The sequence below is a fragment of the Acanthochromis polyacanthus genome, chromosome 4, assembly GCF_021347895.1.
Source record: "Acanthochromis polyacanthus isolate Apoly-LR-REF ecotype Palm Island chromosome 4, KAUST_Apoly_ChrSc, whole genome shotgun sequence".
NCBI classification, from domain to species: domain Eukaryota; kingdom Metazoa; phylum Chordata; class Actinopteri; family Pomacentridae; genus Acanthochromis; species Acanthochromis polyacanthus.
In genome coordinates, this window is record NC_067116.1 from 28124952 (window position 1) to 28141656 (window position 16705).

Consider the following 16705-nt stretch of genomic DNA (forward strand, 5'->3'; position numbering starts at 1 on the left):
ATTTAAAAGCACTTTATTAAACATGTCTCATATAAATATTTGTCAAAAATAATCAGTTTTTTTGCACCAGATTCTGTAAAAAAACTGAATATTTTACTGTATTCAGTTCAACCGAGAGGTCATTAGTGACTCAGCAGATTCACTGACTGACCTATGTGATCTGTTTACACAGATCACATAGGAGAAATATGGAAAGAAACTAGAAATGTAACTAGTAAAGTATTTGTAATGTGTACAGCCACCATTTGTTCGTATAGTGTTGGCAACAGCTGTGGGCCCTAGGCAGATTATTGATTGATTAATATGTTTGCTGTATTGTATTTATTAATCAATTATCTAAGAAATTCAACTTTCAGTTTTTCTTTTTTATAATTTATCAGCCCCTAACTTTGTTATGCTGCACAAAATATATTTTTGAGTTCTCTCTACTTCTAGCCATGATTGTGCTGGTTCCATTAAAGTGAAAAATGATCCCCAAAAGAGGAAACAAGTGACAGAAACAGAAAACAATCGGAAACTACTCGGGGTTCAGAGGGTTAAATCTAAACCTTTTGATCAAAAAGAAGTAAACAAAGCCTGACCTAACATATGAACCACATTTGAGGTTACTGAGGTTCAACACTGAATAGATTGGCCCCAAGTTGTGGCAACAGTGATTTATGCAGCTGGAACTGGTGTTTTATTGTTGGTACATAGCACTGTTAATTAATTAGAGGGATGGTTGTTTAGAGAATGACCTTTTGGCTGTAAAATATGGGAAACCCTAATATTGCTTCTTTAGATTTAACTGAGTATTATGTTAATTATATCAGCAGAATACATATGGCGCTCATTCTGTGAATCTGGTGTCACAGTTTTTATGGCACATATTTTGAGCTTTTAGGAGTCACCTTTTCATGGCCTGTGGCAGTCGAGTGTGACTACCTGAGTGGGCTTTCGGTGCTGACGTGGGTTTGGCCATGTTGCCTGGTTACCCCACAGTCGCTGGTGCAGACCTTCGAGTGGTTTAATCTCGTGAGAGCCTCACTCCTCCTCCCTCCGCTTCCCCTTCTATCCCTTGACTCAAATTCCACGCTCGGCCTCCGGGGAGCTCGTCTGTGCGTCACCGCTCTGCTCACAAAGACATTCAGAGAATGCTTCCAGTCAACACTGCGGAGCCACTGCCGTCACCCTGCAGCTCTGTTAGTCCACAGCAACATGTGAAAAATGTCCTCCAGCTCTGACACACGTCACAACTCTGTCAGCCTCCTCACTACAGCGTATCGCGCTGATGAAGGTATAATACACTCGCTGACTGTGAAGGGAACATGTTGCACATATGAGGGCTGCAGAGTGCACAAAGCCTCAAGTGCTTATCAACAGGTGATGAGAAGTTTTCACAGTGGGCTCTAATGGCTTTTGTCACAGATGCTTCTGAATTTTAAACATGCATTCTGTCACCCTAGCTGTGGCTTTGTCTTTAAACAAACTGCATCTAGGCTAGTGGCGCCCAGCAGTGACCAACACTTTGCCATGTCTTTTTTTTGTGTGTATTTAAAAGTTGTTTGATCAGGCTAAGCGATTTGGGGAAAATGTCCAGTTATATTTTTTTTCTGACATGTTCTGATTAGATTGTAGATATTTTTATCTACAAGCTGCAGCTCAATATTCAACAGATTTAAAACATGTGATGGAGCATTAGCCCATGTGATACAATCAAAAACATGACGAGGATGGCACAAATTTGTAAAAACCACTAACATAATAGTTTAAGCTATGGATCAGATGTACTGCATGAGTTTAGTTTTTGCAATTTGCTTGTTACATTGTTTCAAATGGTGATTTGAAATTGACTTATTGTTCAGCCCTGAGCGGATCAGAGCTTTTGTCATCATATGTGACAGTGTAGTTGTGTGTCATTACATTGTAGACCTTTAGTGGGATGCCAGTGTATTTACGTTAATCAATGAATCAATATATAAGCACCCATCAAGATTTTAATGTCACTTTCTAGTTTAAAACTCTATAATGCTCTTCTGACACTCAATTTACCCACACGTTTAAATTTCATATAAACTGTTGTAACTCTTGAACTATATAGGCTGCCTTAAAGGACATCTAAGAAATTGAGCTTACTGCTTTGATCTGCAAGGATTTAGTGGATACTTCAACTGCTCAGCAAAAGTCTGTGATGTGTGTTTCTTTCTCGTAATATCCTGTAAGCTCAGGATGTGGGTTAGCAATAACAAGGTTGCGTACGATCCTGCTTGGACCGTTGTTTTTCCTATTGCTCCACTTTGCTAGATGTTTCTTTTGTTGTTGGGTTGGTTAGTGACAGTGGGCTGTTATTTGCACAACAGATAATGAAAAATTTCACTATTGCAAGACGGTCCTCAATAGCTGACTGAGAAGCGTTCACTTTTAAAACTGGCCTGAACATCTTTTCACAGATGGCCATGTTCATTTTTAAAGTAAATCAGAACCAATTCTCATATTTTATGTAATTTATCAGGTAAAATGTCTGCTTCCATCTCCTCAATTGTGAGGATTCTCTGTTTCATTCAGTTTCATATATTTGCAGATAGAGCTCTTTGAAAACTTGTGATGGTGCGTTTTTTTTTTTAGAACTAACGCCATGTTTTCCCACTCTGGACCTCAAACCATTTGTGGGCATTTTTGTTTCTGTCACAAAGTTTGCACTTCTATGAAAACAGAACAATCCTGACTCAAAATACAGAGAACTAAGACATGTGTTTTGTGCAATATAAAGCAAAATTGAAATGGCATAAATTCTAAAAACAAATCGAAAGTGGAATTTCATTATTTATTTTACAAAATGTTTAAAAAGCAACCTGAAATCAACATGTACTACATTTATCCAAGTGCCTACAGGTAGTACTAATATTGTGGAAAAAGTGGTAGCTCAACCGATTGCAGATATTTTATTATTTATATCTTTAATTTGTTTCCATACTCGTCTCCTCTCTGCTCCGTTTAAACACAGCCTGCAGTTCATCCCAGTTCAGCTGAAATATCCCTGAGTTTTTGTCACATGACTGTTGTCACTGAAGCTTGGCTTGTGCTGCACAGAACTTTTGGTTTATTCCAAAGTATAGCTTGAACAGATTATTTATTTTTGATGATTTTTTTAAACCAGATGCGTAGAAATTTTTTTGTAGCTTTTAAATTAGATTTGATTGATTCTCCAAACAGAACTGCAGATTACATATGAGTACTTCAAGGACAGGAAATCAGGAAGGTGATTATTCTTTGTGTTTTTACAGTTTCTGGCTCTGATAAATGATTAAGACATTGGCAATTTTTTGAAGACGGCATGCTTTTTCGAGCCACCAGTAGATTGTAAACGTGTCGATGTATTTTTTGAGGTTGAATATGGAGGTGAGGACATGTTCCATTTTGGGGAAGGAGGTGGATAAAAGCAGCTTGACTGAGATGGGATGCTGATGTCAAATAGCTGTGTGTTGCCATGGTAACCTGGCAGGGGCAGAGATTAGATTAGGCCTCCTTATCAAAGTTACCTGGTTAGCGGCCACACTTACATCAGACACTGACTGACGGCTGATGCTTTATTCTTATTTTCAGTGTCACTTGCAACTCCGATCTGGTATTTGTGGCATTTTTAGACGATCTCTAACCAGCAAGTCTGACCAGAGTCTGACTTTCAAACACTTCACTGACTGCCATAGAAATTATTGGTTGCACCACTGAATATTTGTAAATTCCTTGCCATGTTTGTTTTGATCTACTGGCGCTTGGTGTTGTCGTCACACCCGGATATCCCGCACATTATCCCGCCCCACACACGAATACTGCTGCGTGATTGGCCCGAACCAACTTGGTGCTGTACGAAACATAGATATGGTACGAAAAGTGAAGGCGGGAGCGGAGCAAGATGGTTTCTTGAGAGATTTGTGAACTCACAAATATCGCGAGAAATCAACTTGCTGGCAAGGTTAAAACCATGGACAAAAGTAGAGAGAACTCGGTGGTTTTTGGGGTTCATACGGTCAAAGGCATCATTGCTATAGGTGGAAGTTAAGGTGCTTATTCACTCTCACTAAATATTCAGAATGACTTCCACAGAACTCCTCAGACTCGGTTGGATAATGTGCGCAGAAAGTGCTGCCTCACAGTAATACTCAGGTCCTGCATGACAATAGCCAGGTCACTCTGGTGTCTCCCTGAGTCTGATCTCTGTGACCTGGTGGGCTCTGTCATGTTGCTGCTGCAGGGTATTTATAGAGATCTTCTTTGTTGTGCCATCTGACATGATGTACAATTCGACTGACACAATTACACAAACCAGCTCCGGGTCTCTGTGGTGCGTCTGTGCAGCATCCAGGGACTGAGTCTCCTAATAAAGCCTCTGCCATTACATTTAATTACCTTCTCTTTATGCCTCCACTGGTTCCTGTGGGCGAGCTATGCACTGATGTGAAATTAGTCTGTTGGGTTGCACTGTAGACAATACATCTGTGTGTTTTAATTAATGCCTTGAAACCCAAGCAGAATGTTTGAAGATTTGTCAGCTTTGCTTTAACTACGAACAAATATTTCTGTTAATGGTAATTAATAGAAATATGAACACCTCTAATGGTAGCTGTTAATGTCATGTGGAAATGTGAAATTTCTAGGTTTACTCTGACTCTGAACACCAGGGACTGTGGCTAAAAAAAATAAAAAATAAAAAATCTGAATCACACATTTATAGGGACTCAGAAAAGGTTTTTGCAGTTCACTCTTAAATGTTTTTTCTGCCATTATAACAGGATATGGTGCAATCAGTGTATGACTAGGCATGTTTTTTATGTTCATTGTTAGTATTAGTTTTTTATAAGGTATCACTACATAATGAGGAAGTACAACTGTTGCTGACACCTGTATTGTTCCTGCATGTGTGTGTTACCTGAGAATAGAGGTGACTCTTCAGTAAACTCTGGGTTATGTGTTGTTGCAGGCCCTGCACAGATTTGTAACTACTTGTTAGCTAAAGCCCAGAGATCATGTCCATGAGGCAGTATTGTTGTTTATACTGACGTGGAACACGCAGCAGCAGTTCACTGCCCCTCACTGACAGAGGACAACGCCGTAAATTATAAACTAGACAAGGAAGTCAGTGGTTGCCTGGCAACAGGAGCACAGCAGATAATAAAACATCTTTGGTCTCAGCTTTGAAAAACAGTTGACAATTTTTCTTACTTTATTTGAGGTAATATGCAGTGGGGGGGGGGGGGGGGGGTTGTGTTATAATGCACTGGTAAGATCTGGGCTCTTAAAAATAAGCAGAGCTCCTCTATGTCCTTTTTTAAAAAAAAATAAATAAATCTTATTATTCAGGCAGCTTGCAAATATGATGTCTTGATTTCAAAGATGAAGACAATCATTTCTTTTAAACTGAAGGCAAAAATATAACTTCTGTGAATGCAAATATCATGTGTGTTTTATTACAACTCAGTTTGAATGGGCTGTTATAGTACACTGTTGAAATACACGTATCAACACACTTCTGACAACCTCATAAAAAATCAGTAATGCGACTTTATTTGATCAATTTCTCAGTGCATCTTAAAGGGGAACTTTGTTTTTTTTCAACCTGGGGTCTGTTTTCATATGTCATTTCATACATGTGAGTGATGGAGAAATGAATTTTCGACATAGCTCCAGTATTTAGCCAGGCAGGCAGCTTAGCAGCTCAGCTAGCAGCTTGGCTAGCGAAAAGTATGGGGCCGCTGGCCCCCCTGCGTCAAAGTCCGCCCTAACGTGCTTTTTGCCCCACACTGATTGGCTCAGATAGTCTCAATGAGTGTCCCACAACATACTAGAGATGAGAAGTGAACGAAAACCTCCACATTACCTGGCGATCGGTCTTTGTTATGGTCTGTATCCAAAGCTCAGGACGCTAGAAAGTAAATCTCGTTCCGAAATCGCGCGAGAGCTATATACTGGAGCTATGTCGAAAATTCATTTCTCCATCACTCACATGTATGAAATTACATATGGAAACGGACAAGGTACGTTTTATCCGTTTGTTTCCTGGCTATAAAAGACACAAGCAGAAACAAAAAATCAAGCCGTTTTTTCGTTTTGAGCAAAAAACAAAAAAACAGGAAACGGTTCGTTTTTTCGTTTTTTCGTTTTCACCCCAAAATGAAAATACGACTCAATATTCCGTTTCATTCATGGGCGGGGCTTCGGACCCTGCCAGTGCACAATCAAGCTCCTGCCCATCACAATAAAGCTCTTGCGCTGGCATTCATAGACAGACTGACTTTCATTGTATTGCCTGCCCCCACTGCACTTCCCTAACTCTAAATCAAAGCAAGTCGTGTACACAGTAATGACAGTCATAACCAGTGGTGTAGTCTAGTTTTTTCTACTGGGTATACTCCAACCTCATAAACCAAAGCCAGGTCAGGTTCTCATATATGTGCGCGTGCACGCACACACACACACACACACACACACACACACACACACACACACAGCACCAGCTCCTTTATTTCAAACAACCAATTAGATACTTATAGAGATTATAGCGTCAGCAGCTCCTCCTCCTGCCATCAGGTAGACCTGATGTTTCCTCTTCATCAGGTAGAGCTGATGTTTCCTCTTCATCAGGCTCCCTTTCCTAAATGTTAACCTTAGCTCCAGCTGTAGTGTTCCCTAAAGTGGCAGTATTCACAGGACAAGCAACAGGCTTATTAAAACACTGAAATAGTTTCATTTAGCTTTGCTTTCTTTTTCTTATTTTTTCTCCACTGACTGATGTTGGGTCATTAGAAGTTCTAGACTCATGTCCCTCTTCTGCTAAGCCAGGGGTATTCAGCTAAAATTCAGAGAGGTCCAGTCAGCAAAGGTCCAGAACATCATAATGTCTAACTTGAGTTACTGTGATATATGCTGATGTAACCTGGTAGTTTTATTAGAGTCTGCCTGTAATCAAAAACTGACCGTCAAATAAATTCAGTACGGTTCAAAAACATTTTGACATTTATTAATAAATAACTTTTATGTAACTGTATATCTTAAAATAAAGTGCAGAACTTAAAAAAAGCATGACTGAACAACCTGAATCAACTTCTATACATCTTTTATAATACCTAAATCTCATAAATGTAAACATTTGAACACTTTTACATTTTTGTCTCATATCACTCCCCTAATATCTCTGCAGCTTAATGGGAGAACTGAGCTGCTGCTTGTTTGAGCCGTTCTCAAAACATATTTTGATTATGTTCATAGTTGAGAAAGCTGCCTTACAGCTGTTTGCTGAGCCAAACATGTTCAGCATGTGACCACAGTCTGTCCTCTAGAGATGTATAAGGCACAAAAGATAGGACTCTCAGAGTCGATGCTTTGTAGTGAATCTGAAGAGCCGACTCCGAACGTATTTAATGGAGTATGGAGTTTAACACTGTCCTAGCAGAAAACATGTTACTGGATCCTAGATTAAAGAAGCTTGCCTTCAGTGACAACAGAGCTGTTGATGAGACACTTCAGAGAATATGAGCAGCAGCAGCAGTCTGACACCTCCACCATTAGAGGACCAAGTGGAGGAGGAACCTCAAACTTCTGCTGTGGAGGCTCTTTGATGGAAGAGCTACAGGAGATGATTCAGGAGAAATCCTCCAGCTGATGTGGTAATGGAGGATCATATCTAGAGGAAGCCCTCATCCAACCAGCAGACGACCCACTGAGCTGGAGCAGGACAAGGCCTCAGTCTGCCCCACCTGGTGAAGGTGATGGAGGAGAGACAACTTCTTCCATCTGAGAGAATCTTCTCAAAAACACGGCAGATATTCACTGAAAGAAGAAATGTATCAGCCCATCCAAGCTCAGCCATCTGATTTTTGTGAATGTCAGCCAGCTCTGAGGACATTTATACTGTTTGAATACTGAGTCTGGTTCTGGTTCTGTTCTGGTTCTGTGGGTTCATGTGCAGAGTTTTGTTCATTTATTTTTTGTGCAAAAAAGTTTGGTGGAAATAATAAACAAAAGCAAGAATACCTGTTTTTGTAACAGAGCAAATATACAAAATGAGTCAATTATAAGGCTTCTCATAAAAACACTGAGCGAAAAAGAGTTTGTCAAACGATTCATATTTGCCAGGTTAGGCAAAAACGTGAGGCTACAAAGAATAATAAATTAGGAGCCATTTGAGAGCCGAAAGAACAGGCTTTTCTTTGGAAGCAGTGCCAAAAGCTCTCTGAAAAGAGCTGAACTTCCATCACTGCTGTCCTCTTTGTCCCTCATCTCTCAGCTGCTTTTTGAAGGCAGAGCTGCGATGCAATTCAGCGACGTCATTGGCTGAGTAGCGTCACGTGGGATGCCTGAACTCGTACATAATTGGTCTGTGCGTTTCTGAGCCGATAGACCAATGATAAACACTGGAAAGCTGCACCGGTAAAATAGAAGCGACCTGTCAAATTTACACCCGTATAGACGACGTCTGGGTCCGGATCCGGACCGCGGTCGGCCTTTAGTGAACCCTGTTCTCAGCCAGACACCTTCCCCTGTCCCATACAGCTTCACCGCTTCCTGACACAGAGAAAAATGAACGTTATGTCAAAAAACATACTAATACATGTGTTTGCGCATTTTTAAGTGGTTATATGGAAATTCGGACCGTATGTTTTGTGTCTTGTGCTCTAGAGGACAGACTGTGGTCACATGCTGATCATGTTTGGCTCAACATACAGCTGTAAGGCAGCTTTCTCAACTATGAACATAATCAAAATATGTTTTGAGAACGGCTCAAACAAGCAGCAGCTCAGTTCTCCCATTAAGCTGCAGAGATATTAGGGGAGTGATATGAGACAGACAAAAATGTAAAAGTGTTCAAATGTTACATTTATGAGATTTAGGTATTATAAAAGATGTATAGAAGTTGATTCAGGTTGTTCAGTCATGCTTTTTTTAAGTTCTGCACTTTATTTTAAGATATACAGTTATATATAAGTTATTTATTAATAAATGTCAAAATGTTTTGAACCGTACTGAATTTATCTGACGGTCAGTTTTTGATTACAGGCAGACTCTAATAAAACTACCAGGTTACATCAGCATATATCACAGTAACTCAAGTTAGACATTATGATGTTCTGGACCTTTGCTGACTGGACCTCTCTGAATTTTAGCTGAATACCCCTGGCTTAGCAGAAGAGGGACATGAGTCTAGAACTTCTAATGACCCAACATCAGTCAGTGGAGAAAAAATAAGAAAAGAAAGCAAAGCTAAATGAAACTATTTCAGTGTTTTAATAAGCCTGTTGCTTGTCCTGTGAATACTGCCACTTTAGGGAACACTACAGCTGGAGCTAAGGTTAACGTTTAGGAAAGGGAGCCTGATGGCAGGAGGAGGAGCTGCTGACGCTATAATGTCTATAAGTATCTAATTGGTTGTTTGAAATAAAGGAGCTGCTGCTGCTGCTGCTGCTGCTGTGTGTGTGTGTGTGTGTGTGTGTGTGTGTGTGTGTGTGTGTGTGTGTGTGTGTGTGTGTGTGCGCGCGCGCGCGCGCGTGGACATGTGAGTGCACGCGCACATATATGAGAACCTGACCTGGCTTTGGTTTATGAGGTTGGAGTATACCCAGTAGAAAAAACTAGACTACACCACTGGTTATGACTGTCATTACTGTGTACACGACTTGCTTTGATTTAGAGTTAGGGGAAGTGCAGTGGGGGCAGGCAATACAATGAAAGTCAGTCTGTCTATGAATGCCAGCGCAAAAGCTTTATTGTGATGGGCAGGAGCTTTATTGTGCACTGGCAGGCTCCGAAGCCCCGCCCACCAATGAAACGGAATATTGAGTCGTATTTTCATTTTGGGGGTGAAAACGAAAAAACGAAAAAACGAACCGTTTCCTGTTTTGTTTGTTTTTTTGTTCAAAACGAAAAAAACGAAAAAACGAACCGTTTCCTGTTTTTTGTTTTTTGCTCAAAACGAAAAAACGAAAAAACGGCTTGATTTTTTGTTTCTGCTTGTGTGTTTATAGCCAGGAATCAAACGGATAAAACGTACCTTGTCCGGAAACAGACCCCAGGTTGAAAAAAACCGAAGTTCCCCCTTTAAAAGCTTTTGTTCACATTCCTCATCACAGTTCATACCTTGAATAAACTGTTGGAAATAAAGCAAATGTTGCTTTACTAAGTAATATTTTGATAATAACAAAGGATCAAAACTAATGGATCAAACCTGTGATTTTGAAAGATCTCGCTTAAAGTGACAATTATAATTGACAGTAAAGAATCAGTACCACATTTTGCTGTTCCTCTCGGTTTTATGAGGCGTTGGAGCATCTTTCAAGTCATCACTTTGTTTTTACAGGCCACAACATGACTGTTGTGGCTATTTTTTTGAACCACAGGCATATTATTTATGTCTGTGGAAAAAGCTCAGATACACCCACTGTGCTCTACTAAATGTCAGACAGACAAAATTAGCATCTTGCTGGTGAATATATTGTAGGATTTTAGCCACTCAAGAGTCAGATATTTTGTTCAGTTGTTATTGGTGACCAAAAGCAGCACGAATATTAAAAGTACATTTGTTTGGACACCAGAGATCTGACTCCAAATGACTGTCAGTGTGTCATCTATACGTGTACGAGGCAGCTGCATAACGTGTTTGTTTTAATAGGTTATGTTTATAGATGGTGTTGCTGCTCCCAGTTTGCTGAAAAAGATTTCTTGCTGATTGAATAAATGTAAATTTACAGTTCAAAGAACAGCTTGTTGATCCTGATGTCAAAGAACTTTGTGCTCAATAATTATTTTTTAACCCTCTAAATCCCTGAAACCCACTGCTGGGTTTGAAAGCATGTTGTCATTTACAAAAGAAAACAATTAACAAAGTAACACCATCTGTCAGAGCTACAAACTGCAAAAACACAGAGAATGATCAGATAATCATGCATGATGTGCAGTTTCATCAGGAAAATTTACCAATCTGAGCCTAAGATACGAATAATTCTTCAAAAATTCTTTAATCCAATTGTCTCATTAAAAATTATTTGCCTTAATCAAATTCTGTAAAAAAAGAAAAATTCTGTGCTCCTAGTGCAACTGAACCATGATTGACTCAACTGTGACCGACAGTTGCATGACAAAAATTTCAAGGACTTTTCAACTGAGCTCGGCTGAATCATGCTGAACTGCAGACAGTGTTTACAGAGTAGAATGGAGAAAAGTACAGGAACAAATAGTAGTAAAATGTCCAATGTATGACTTCACAGCTGAGTTATACTGCACAGAAGACATTTCCAGGTTCTCTCTACTTCTAGTTGTGGCTGTGCTGCTTTCATAGAGGACTTTATATGGCCCCTTTAAATCTTAGTTAAATAAGACTCCAGTGAGTGAAACGACAGGAGCAAAAAACATCCAAAAAAACTTAAGGAACGTGAGGATTTGTAGTTCAGGTTTGACAGTGTCCTGCAATAATTCACATGTATATATTTTACAGTGAATGATAGATCAGGACGATAACTGGGAGCAAAACCTGAGCACAGAGCATGTAAACATAATCAGTATTTTGAACTGTCTGCTCTCTTCACTTGCTATGACAGAAAGTGTACAGACCCACAGAAAGCTCTCAGACTAAAGGCCTAAGCATCTACCTGCTTTCACTGGAATGTGGTAATGAATGCAAATGGAGCAGGGGGTACTGGATACCCCACTCACACCAGATCTGGCCTGCCAGGTCTCCACATTTCACCTAAATGATGAGGAAACTGGTGCCATTCATCTCACAGTCTGAACTCCTGCGTTGCTGGCTCTCTGCTGGATAAATACACAATGAGCCATATTCACGCAGCTCCATCAGTGCTTCTGATCGACTGACAATTAATTTTAGAGTCATTGTTAATGTCAACACATCTGTTTTGCTTTTCTTTTCCAGATTTATGTGGGCGACCTACACCAGAGCACCAAATACATGCTCCTTGAGAACTTCTCCCTCACAGGTCAGTGTGTTTGTCTGCAGACTGGTTCCCACATGAAACAGCTGTTGCCACCGGCGTCCCCGGCCTTTACTGTAATTGAGAGGAGGCTCAAGTTGCAAACGTTGCTTCACTGGTCCATCCATTATTAATCAGAGCCAGTCCACATGAGTCTTTCATATCTGCAGTAATTGACTTCCTGTGAACTGCTGCCCTCTTGTGATAGAAACAGAGTTTACAGTGGTGCTCCTAAACCAACAGCGTTTCTTTTTGTATTCTAAAAATGGAATCTGATAAATTGGAACAAGATGCATGTTTTAGCACTTATGTCCTATTTCAAGAGAATTATTACTCTGGTGTAAGGTTATAAAAGTACACAGAAATACGATTGGTTGCATTCTGAAAAGTATTTGCTTCTGAATTGTTGAGTTTCACTCGATTTCAGGCCTAACATTTAGAATCTCTTTGTCTATATTCCATGAGACAGGAACGCTTTTTATTCTTCATGGAAATGCAATACTAAAGTGCTGGATTTCTAATTTAATATGCATTTATTCTAACATACTTTACATGCAAAAGCCTCCATGCTTTTGTTCAGCTTCCAAGATAGAGAATGGAAAATGGTTTGTAAAACACATGGACTTTATAACTGACATTTTTTAGAAGTGCTGTTAATTATTCATTAAATGTTTTTTTTTTATGTGTTTTTATGTTTGTTGTCTTGGTGTAAGTTTTCTCTTTTAAATACATTTATGATTGATACTCAGAGCAATCTACTCAACTCAAAGCAGTTTCAGTTTTTTTCACCGTAAATTAAAGTCCTGCACACAGCACACTACTTTTCCTTTTAATTCAAGAATAAAACAAACATTATGTTTTTTTAGTTCAAGAATGTAACTAAAAGCTGAATTTCCAGGTTTATTTGTTTTTTGAAAGTTAAAAAGCAATGTATTCATTATGTACAACATTTTTCAAATGCCCACAGGTGCTGCCATTACAAGAATAAAAGGTGTCTCTCCATATACTTACATTTTGCTTGCCCAATATCAACTCTTTCTAAACACAGCAGGCACTTTAACTCAGTTTAACCAAAAAAATCCCCCCCAATTTTTGAACACGATTGCAGGTCACAGCTGAGTCACTAATGGTTTTGCAATTACACTGAGGTGCAAACTATTTATTTTTGTCAAAATCTTAATTGAGCCATGTCCAATTTGCTGAAATATCATGAGTCATGCTTAGATTTGCTTAGTTTTCTGGATAAATTACACCACAGCTGATTAGTTCAAGGACTGTAAGAAAGCTTTGATATCTGCATATTTCTGAAGCCCTGGTTAGAAATCCCTATCACATAAATGTTGTAGTGAAGCCTTGGTCCACTTTTAATTCTCTGAATTCACCCGCTGGATCTTCTTCTTGGAAGGATTGTTTCTGATATTCATGCAGCAAACTTTTAAAATCACTACTCTTATACATCGTACGCATGTTAGAAATGTTCTTGATAATCATTCTTCTGCCTGTAGCTGTTTTAACTGATTGTGCTTGTTGATTTCTCTGGTCTTGCTTTGGTAATGTCTACTCATTATAAAATGAAGTTCATGCTTGATGGTTTCCCAAACAATCTCAAAGGTTGCAATGGCATCAAACGTTTCCTCCACATGATGGCAGCACTGGCCAGTCTTATCAGTTTGTCTCTGTGCTTCAGGCCTGAGATGACCCTGCATTACTGTAGCACAATGAACGGTACACAAACTCTTTCTTTGTCCTTATTTGGTTGCGCTGTTGCAACCTTGTGAATCACAGAATCTATGACTAAACATGTACATCTGTTAATTTTTGCAGTTGTGTTGGGATTTTCATGTGTGGGTTGCATTCATCTGTGGTAGCACAGTGACCTATTATTGAGATGCATGATCTTAAAGAACTATACATTTGTTAGTTAACAGCACATGGACAGTTCTTCAAGCCAATCATTTACTATATATTAGTGTATGAGCACAGCACAATACAACTCCAGCTTCTTTTTATAGAGGCAAACAGGAGCAGTGAAAAAACTCTGATGAAGGTAGGATACGATGTTTTTTGTGGGGCAGCTGCTCAACAAAACATTTTAAATCATTTTTAGTCTTTGTTGGAATTCTTAAAACTATCAAAGTGCATGCACATGACTTCTGTTTCAATATATCATGAGTGTACAATAGTGACCCAGTCGATACGCAGGTGTTAAACAAAGGCTCTTTCTGCCAGAATGCAGGTGTGCTGCTAATTGGCTGCAGAGCCTTTGTGTGTCTATTGTGCGTCGCTGGCAGAAACAGAAACCTACTGGGCCAATTGCGGGCATTTGGTGGAAATAATTAATATTCTCATTCATCTCTATAATTTCTAGTACCTGTTTGTGGTGACGATCACACAACAGGCAGGTTTCAGGTAGGATGTTTACTGAACACGGCACACCAGCAGCGCAAGTGTCAGGATGAATGAAAGTGGGCTTGGTGCAGCTTGAGCTAGGGTGTGTGTTTAGATGAGTAGGAGGACGTTTGCACATTTTCAGCATTATTCTTGCACCCAAGGGAGATCCCGGGCCTTCTCAGGCATGTTCTCCGTCCTGTTTTGTAAAGACCTGCACATATATGGGCATCTTCCTTCCTTCTGCTCGGTTGCACTGCGTCCGCTTCCTGGACACCCCCCTCCACCCATCACACACACACTCCTACTCATGTTGGTTAGCTCTGGGCAGAGGCGGGAGTGGCTGTTCCTTGTGCAGGAAGTAATGTGGTTAATACTCATTTGATCGCCGGTTCTGATGGCTTGCCTCCATGACCAGTGAGCCAGCACTGCTTGTTTGCCGCCTTTCTTGTTGTTTTTGATGAGAGCAGGGTCCATCTGTAACCATATGTTAAACTGATTAAAATAGCCCAAAAGTCTGCACGTGAAGCTGTTGCTCTTTCATGCCACACTTCATGTTTTTATGGAAGTAGAGGGGGGAAAAAAAACCTGCTTGATCCGTTTGATTGAGACAGGACCTTGCGTTCTTTTGCTGTTCTCAGGAAGTGCAGTGTATTCTTTGCTGCTTATGAAAATAGATGTTAGATCTAACAGAGATTGTTAATGTTATTTATGCACGTTTAATTATGGGAGTTCAAACCGGGACCGCTGTGCACTGGGTGGTCTCCAAGTGTCCTGTATGCATGCATATACAACTTGAAATTAGCGGTCCTTTCTGCACTATACCATTGACATATGGTGCCTTTGAAGTAGGACAAAACAGCCTCATCAAGTTTTTTTTTTTTTTTTGCCTCAGGATGCAGAAAGTGTGCAGCTGGGGCTCCTTCAGCTGCTGGATTCTACTTTTTTCTTGTTCACCTGTAAAATTATTGGCAATGGGAACCATATGCATTAGAACAATTCTATAAAAGTCTTATGGAGCCTATTAGTACAGGAACAACTCCCGTGTGATGCTCTATGGGAAGAAAACAGAGCTTCCACTCTATAGCCAACATTGTGCCTACATAAAACCATTAGCGTGAATGAATTATGGTTGCAGTTTCAGATGTGTAATTACCATGCCCCCCTCTCCTTGTTGCCCCCTTGTGACATATTATCAGCCCACTCAACAACTAGGTCACGGCAGATCCTGTTTCAGTGGTTCGGATTTTCACACAACTGCCTGCCAGGCACTGACTGTCCCTCCATCTGTGAAGGGAATTCCAAGGAAGGTGTTTTGTGTGTATTGGTTTTATCCTCACACAGTTGCTCCACTTTCTCGATTTAGACTGAAATATCTGGAGAGTTACTGAGTGGACTGTTAGGAAATTGGAACACATACACACACACTAATGATCCAGACACGAAGGATCCTGCTGTTACTGACATCATCAGACTTTTCCTCTGCTGACATTTTTGTCTGTTAGTGAAATCGTTGAAACTGAATGAGAAGGAAAGTGCATTGATTCTGCACATCAAAATCTACATGTGCATATGAGGGAGCAGCTTAGTCTGATCAAAGTAGAGACTCAGAAGTTTAAAGATGATGCTCCTTATTTTAATTTGTAGCTAGAAGCTGCATCTGCTGCTACTGGTGTAATCATCCGTATAGCTCAGCAAACAATCTGACGTGAAACTGTGTTAAAGAAAATATACCAACTAACTGTCCAACCGTGAAGCTCTCTCACCAACTACTGGATACAGTGTTATATTTGTTACAAAAAACCTTCGGCGCATCCATAGTTTGTCCCCATGAATATTTCTAGTTTTCAGTATATAGATGTGCATTATGTAAATGTCAATGCTTTGTACTTGTGATTTTTTTTTCATGAGGATGATCTGAGACTTGGGCTGCACAGTGGCTCTGTGGTTCGCACTGTTGCCTTACAGCTTGAAGATCCCTGGTTCACAGCCCGGCCTGGGATCTTTCTGCATGGAGTTTGCATGCTCTCCCTGTGCATGTGTGGGTTTTCTCCGGCTTCCTCCCACAGTCCAAAAACATGCAGTTGGTGTGAATGTGAGGGTGTTTGTTTGTCTCTATATGTAGCCCTGTGATAGACTGGCAACCTGTCCAGGGTGTCCCCTGCCTTCATCCTAAGTCAGCTGGGATAGACTCCAGCCCCCCTGCAACCCTAATGAGGATTTGGCGGTGTATAGATAATAGATGGATGGGTGATCTGAGACTGAATAAAAAGCAGGTGGGCTCCTCTGTTGGCATCTGTCACCGCAGAGGATAATGTTTTTCAGCTTGGACCGTCAGCGCTCTGACAGCAAAAGCTCTCTTC

The 16705-nt window shown here is 40.2% G+C and overlaps 1 protein-coding gene across 1 annotated transcript in view; it reads left to right on the forward strand.

Moving 5' to 3' along the window:
* Window positions 1-16705, forward strand: part of gng12b (guanine nucleotide binding protein (G protein), gamma 12b) — a 39713-nt gene that overhangs the window by 3654 nt on the left and 19354 nt on the right. The window contains exon 2 of the mRNA XM_022219355.2: window positions 11897-11960. The gene's annotated coding sequence lies outside the window, so the exon portion shown is untranslated. The remainder of the gene's footprint in view (window positions 1-11896; window positions 11961-16705) is intronic.